Raw genomic sequence first — 7,141 nt, forward strand, 5'->3', positions numbered from 1 at the left:
TAATAGTAATAGTAATAGTAATAGTAATAGTAATAGTAATAGTAATAGTAATAGTAATAGTAATAGTAATAGTAATAGTAATAGTAATAGTAATATGTAGTTTAAATTACCAGATATCGACGTAGTAAGCATAAGAAGAAACATCTAGCTATTCAAAAAAAATTGTGTATGTCCCTCTAAATTTCAACCAACGTAGCCTAATTTCACTATTCGATTTATGTCTTTCTTATTTCATATATAAAACTGTTGTATCTTAAATCTCTTATGTTTTAGAGAAAACCGGTAACAACAATCGAAGATTAAAACAATAAAACAGTTTTTTCTTCCACCTGAAAACGTACCACATGTAAGGCAGCCTGTGGTGTTACATATTCACCATATGTAATAGCAAATTAAAGTTTATTCCACTGATGGTTAGTACTAAAAATTATTTGCATATGTCTTAAATGGCAAAAATGTTATTATATAGGATGATTCAAAAATGAGTAGCATAATTTTAACCACGAATACCTCTTTACGAATGAGAATAGATAGGACAGTATTTATTGACCTACGAGTACCTCAAAAAAACAGAAAAATTACGCTTTCCAAAAATCGGTATTATTAAAATGATTTTAAAATAATTTTACTGTAAATTCAATAAAATTGACCTTAAATGTAATAGCATTGCCAGCGATGTCATCCTTTGTGAATTATTTCCAAGGTGACGGTACGCTCAAAATTCATAAATTTGATTTTCCAGAGCAGTGTAGAGGTTAGTTTAAACCCAAATAACTCGAGAACGATACATTTCGGTGATATGAAACAAGAATATCTTTTTTATGGTAAAATAATTGGGCTTTCAATTTTTGGTACCAAAAATAGAGGTTAATGGGATTAAAAAAAAGCTATGACCCAAAAACTGGAAAGGCACCATTATCACCGAAAATGCATAGCTTTTATAAGACTTCCGTTTACACCATATTAAAGAGTGTCTTTTAGTCTCTTAAAATGCAAAGTTTGATGATCGGATAAACGATAACAAAAATATTTTTTGAAAATCATTTTTTCATACCGATTTTTGGAAAGCTGCAATTTTTCTTTTTTATTTAGGTGGGTCAATAAATACCGTACTATCCTCTTTTGTAGAGGGATATTCGTGAATAAAATTATGCCACACATTTTTTAATCACCCGATATAATGTATATCAACTCTCATCATACAAACAAATGTAAAAGTTGAATTAGTATTTTGTTAATATTTTTGTTAATATGTAAACGTAATAAGTATTAAAAATATTGGAACGCGTGTCGTAATTTGACTCTGTCCTAAATAAACACATAATATATTTTTACAACAAAATTAATATATATTTTCGAATTCAATATTAATTGAAAAAATATATTACTTTATCAATTACTGTTTTTATTACAAAATAAAAAATAATATTTTTAGAGATAATAATTATGATTTAATTTTGCATTCATTAAATAAACCCAGCATAATAAAATATTACTAAATTTTTAGTAATCATAATCTTTATGCGGCTGTAATTTCAAGTAAGTTTATATTGGTAGGAATAAAAATAAAAAAGTGGTTAAGAATAGCGCCTAAAGATTTGTAAGTCTGATATATCACTTCAATCCGCGATTCGTTTGTTGGTATTATGGAGCATAGCGACATAATCCGTGGTCGCAGTGCAGTGCGTCTGCAGATGGTGTCTAATTCTGGCAAGCTAAAGTCTTGGTGCCTATTATCTGGTGATTCCCCTGTAATTGAGGCGTAGACGATAAGTCTTTAAATGTGGATGAAATCGTGCATTGGGCAAATTTAAAATGTAGTGCTGTGAAATTGAGCTCCATAACCAGAACAAAAAGGCGAAGTGGGAATGAGGCATCATCCAAAGAGGTAGAAAGCCTGTGCGAGTAAAGCACGCAGTCTCTTAATATGAACGAGAGGGGTACTTCTAGACGCGTTCCTAAATCAGTCTGATTACAGATTGCAAAAGGCGCTCGCTCGTTTACTAACTAACTCCCGGCCCGTTACTTTTATAACTACTTGCCAAGACAATGTAATTAAATGGCATCCATTTGTAATTTCAGAGCGGCGTGCAGGGAATGTAAACGGCGGAACATGGAGAAGGTGTGACTGCGCGGCCCGCTACAATCCCATCGGTACGCCAATAAAAACAAGCAGCTGCTCTGTCAATACTTGCACTGCCGAAGAATAATTAGCAGCAATAGCGACCGATATTTGCATGTCGGGCGGTGCCAAACGCCATCCACCATCCGCATCCAGCAGCAGCTATCAAGCATCGACTCATCGACATCGCCAGACTCCGCGACATGCAAATCTAATTGACCTTGCGCTTATAAATGACCGTGCGGAAGCTGTCATAAGCAATAATGTGTACTATCAGATGAGTCGTCGGCGCCAATGAGCTATGGGGTTTGTATTCGCCGTCAAAAAACTCTTCATTAGCACTCGGAAAATGATCGCTGTCACTGACAGGCCGGCGCTCTCCCGGTCAATCATTTCGTCATTAGCACCAGAATGCTAGACAAAACACATAGTTTAACTAGCCGCGACCTCGAAAATCTTCAATACCAGACGCGATTAATATCATCGATGATTAATTGACCTCAAACCTGAGAAAACTGAAATATTGCATCCATGCAGATGATTGCACACGTCTTTTGTCCTTCTCAAATACAACTCCAGCCTTACACTATCATTCTCTCATTTTTATTCCTTCTTTTACTGCATGTTATTCTACTCAAAATAAAGCTCGGTACAAAACAACGGTTACTACACGTACAACTTTCAACAAAATAACCAAAGCCAAACAAACTCTCGACGAAAACTTTTACATCGACATAAATGATATTCTACTAATGATACAATTCGTCAGATGCTAATAAAATTTATTCAAATTAACAAATTTTATTTAGTAGGCAAGTTAAACACACAGCCAGTGCCTCGTATTACTAACTTTTTTGAAAGCTCTCTTATTCTTAACGTTAAACCACCGCATGTTTCCTCTAATAGCTTATTTCCCGCCGTTACTAAGCACACACGCAGATGTCTCCAACCTTACTTGGATGGCCAACGAAAATCGTATGAACCAACTGGCGTTCATTGTTTTATCAATTTTTATATCATTATATTTCAACTAAATCTGGCGTTAAATGAACTTATGTTTTTTTAACAAAAAATCTATTTAGAGTTCTTCGTGTACTAGCAAGGTTAGTAATCTACAATATCAAAGTTGTAATAAGATATCTAATCTTGAAAACTAAATTCAACCGTGTAAATAAATTGTTTGGATTGAACTTCAACGTAATGAAAAATTTATAGTAGTTTCTTTTGTACACATCAACTAATCCAATCCTTAGTCAACTAAACTATTTATATTTTAGCGTCTCATTATGCAACTCTAAATAAATAAATCATTAACTCTTCGATTGAATTTTTTTTTTCGGTAATGTAATTCAGTAATTGCAATATATTTTATGTCATTAATCCACCACATGCGTTTCACAATTACAAATCCTATTGTCCAGTTATAAAAACCAACAATAAACAGATACATAAATTTAATTAATAAAAATCTAAACAATTAAAACCATTAATTAATTAAAGCAGATGTAATTAAAAGATCGCAAAAAACGCAACATAAAAACTCTTTACACTACTGCTCTAACCTATAAAATTATGTTTAATAAAATTGAGTCCCCACTGTACATGCACCAATTAATTTATATGCACAGTAAGTCCTGAAAACTATTATGTTCAAAACGTTATTGTCTATTAAGTAAAAAAAACCATCAAAATAAATATATTTTAATTGTTGAATGTGCAAAAAATGTCACAACTACCAATTTACAATTAAAAGTTTTTGTTGACACATCCGACGTTTGCACACAGTTTAACATTAAAATAGTAGGCATTTAAGTTTTGTATCAGTAGAAATTTAATAACTAATTTATATCTTTATTATTCTCTAGACTAAATTACATTTAATATAAACACAATTTCCAAACAAGTACGACTTAGCAAAACACCATATGTTGGCATCCAAATTTTCCTTTGTTTGAATAAATTAGTTTTTTTTTTTAAATTTAATATTACTGCTCATACGTTTTTACTTACTTCTCCAATTACAAAAAAATAAACTATTAAACTGCAATTAAAAACTGTTACATAATAAAATAATAAGATTAAATAATATCTTCAATTTTATATTCGCCCGGCGCATCCACCATTTTAACTTATTTTTGCCGGTTAATTTTTATAATTTGAAATTTGTTAATAAGCTCTACAATCAATTTAAACAATATTTTTTCTAATAATGTTTAATAACACTACTTGATTACACAAAAATTAAAAACATAATTAATTTTTTAATTTAAAAATTATTTTCGCGGCGCATCCAGCATCTTTATGTTTCATTGATTCTTCTTGGAATTTTGAGATTGAATAGGGTAATGTTTGTCCATGTGATGCAATCGTTTGTGTTATTCGGTTTGATCGCGATTGTGTCGAAATTCTTCCGGAAGGGTCCGGAAGTGATGAATCTGTGTCAGTGTTAAGAGCGATCCATCGACAGTTAAATAAAATTAGTGTCAGAGTGCATGTAAATATCGATGCGCCCATGTGTTTATTTGAAGTAGAGAGAACATGCAGGGCAAATTAATGCTGTAGGCGAGTGTTAAGGGTGAGCCTCGTCTGGCAAACCGCGACCGGCCGTCATCCGAAAGCCGGCGCGCATACAAGAAATCAATTTAACGAGTGAAGAGTAGCGATGCCGTAAGCCGTATAAAGGAATACGTTATTGGCGATAAGATGGACGAGCGTGTTGATTGCACGGCCCGACGCCCGGCCACATTCCGCTATGCGCACGAAGCACATCCTGTAGGGAAACGTTTTAATAACACGTTTAAAAATAAAAGAGCGCCCGCTATCAGCCGGGAATTAAAGGATATTTGTCATTCATGATGTTTCATCGAAGCACCGCTACCCCGCTAGTCTTTCTCATCAAAGTTTCAATGATTGTGTATTGCGAAAGTAAGTGTGAACACTTACGATCGACTTGCAACCTACTACAGATAAAGCTTTTATAAAGTGAACAATCGTATGCGGCGCGTTCGCGCCGCCACCGCGCGCTACCCTTAAACTAATGGCTTTTAATAAGAACCCGCCTATAAAAATGTTGATTTATTATTAGTTTAGACGATGATTCCTCGCAAATTTTTGCCAAATTTTTTACCGCATAATTAAAATATTTTTCATCCTGAGCCGAGTTTTGGAAAAGTTCATGTCTCGGCGCTATCTTCACCGTAATAGATAAAATGCCTCGTAATAGTCGCCTTTAAACCTAACAAATAGTCCGTTATCACGGCAGGCGCGCCAAGAAATCGTATAATTGTTTCGAAATCACACTCTTTTATCTTGTTGACGCGTGACGATACATACAAATCCACTCGATTCCGAATACAACCAAACAAACACTCCCAACCTACCGTAAAACGCGTCAGATTTTAATACTTCGTACCTAGGAATGCGAGTCGTGCATATGCAGCCGTCGAAAGTTTGTGCGAAAGTTTGCGCTGAGACGGAGTTTGCCGGCGAAAAGTCCCGTTGCTCGCAGCACAAACACTGGTCATATACTGAAAGTGCACCGCGTGCCTTTGCTCGAAAGCCCGCGACCGCCACCGAGCCGGGCATCGAGCCTGTGGGAGCGGCGTTTCACCACGCCCCCAAACACTGAAACAAATGCGACGAGGAGTGAAGTAACTGTTGCTCTTGCAGAACGCGGCTGGAGGGATGCTCCCTTACGGAAATCTGCACAGGAATGCAATTTCATCAAAGCACACAACAGCGTTGTGTTTTGAGTCCAGATCACAGGGCTCGGCCACATGGAAAACAAAGTTATAAGTCGTGGTTACAGTTTCATTATACCAGTTGAGAACGGCACGGTTGTCGATGACCTACAACGATCACAACGATTGCATACGGAGCAATCTGACAAATCTCGGCTCGAGTGCCTGTTCACTGACAAAAGGGTAATTAATAAGCACACGCTTCGAAAGCCTCCAACAGCACAACTTCGACAATACCAGCCGCAAACGTCTCGACACGACCAAAACGCATTTCCAACCACTATCACCACCTAACATTACAAAAATTTAAACTTACACCCATTACTAACAAAACTTTATTTTGATTACTTGAGCTACGAGGCCCACTAGAAAAAAAATCTACCTATCCATGAAAAAAACAATTGAAATGCACAAACATAATTTATCAAGTAGTGCCATATATTCATTACCTCCAAAATTTGAGTTAATTGTGATAATTGGTTTCCAATTTATAAAGAAAATTAACAATAAAAATGAGCAATTTAAAATTAGAGTAACGCAGTGCCATAAAATTTTGACAAAAGAGGGCCATTAACCGAAAACAATCCGTGAGAGAATGAATGCTGTCTGTCTATAAGAATGATACAGCATTACATTACACAATAATATTTTGGCCGAAACAATTACGATGGAGACGAGAATCCGTCGAAGACGATTCTCTAAGTGTTTTTTCGGGACATCAGGAGCATCTTTCTCATTAAATGTTTGCCAAAAAAGAAAATATGAAAACACGTTAAAAATTTACGTAAAGCAATTCACTAGAAAAGACTTATTTTGTGAAGTGTTTCTGTTGCATCACAATGCGACCGTGTATAAGGCTGCTAAAATTAAGCCAATTTTGTAGCTTCGTTAAGACAGACCATCCCTCTGTATAGTCCGGGCTTGGTTCCGTCTAACTTTTATCTCTTTCGATAACTAAAGAAAAATTTTTGAAAACGTCGGTTTTACTCTGATGATGGCCTGAAAGCAGCCAACGACAATTTTTTTGAGAGTCAAGAAAAAAGGAAGGAGGAAAAATGTAGGGGGAGATTATATTGAAAAATAAAATTATGAAAAAAATTATACGTCTTTTGTTTCGTTGCTAGGTAGATTACTTTTCTAGTGCCCCTCATATTACCACTCATTTTAAACTGTTACATAATCAATTTCAGCTCAACACACACGCTTAGCTTAGTAACTTTTTAATAATAACGTGTAATAAAAATGACTATCTCTCTCAAAGCAACCTTGAACCTCTTGC

At 35.0% G+C, this 7,141-nt stretch overlaps 1 protein-coding gene across 6 annotated transcripts in view; it reads right to left on the bottom strand.

Moving 5' to 3' along the window:
- The window catches only part of LOC123006447 (lachesin-like), a 46,261-nt gene extending 40,601 nt beyond the window's left edge, over nucleotides 1-5,660 (bottom strand). For 3 of the 6 annotated variants that reach the window (XM_044400936.1, XM_044400934.1, XM_044400930.1), the window contains exon 1: nucleotides 5,535-5,660. The gene's annotated coding sequence lies outside the window, so the exon portion shown is untranslated. Of the gene's footprint in view, nucleotides 1-5,502 lie in introns of all 6 variants that reach the window. The other 3 variants (XM_044400935.1, XM_044400933.1, XM_044400932.1) reach the window with 1 other exon arrangement.
- Between the last annotated feature and the right edge of the window lie 1,481 nt (nucleotides 5,661-7,141).

This window comes from Tribolium madens, unplaced genomic scaffold (assembly GCF_015345945.1).
Source record: "Tribolium madens isolate multiple individuals breed KSU strain unplaced genomic scaffold, Tmad_KSU_1.1 Scaffold_2;HRSCAF=44;Tcas5.2_LGX, whole genome shotgun sequence".
In the NCBI taxonomy this organism is placed as follows: domain Eukaryota; kingdom Metazoa; phylum Arthropoda; class Insecta; order Coleoptera; family Tenebrionidae; genus Tribolium; species Tribolium madens.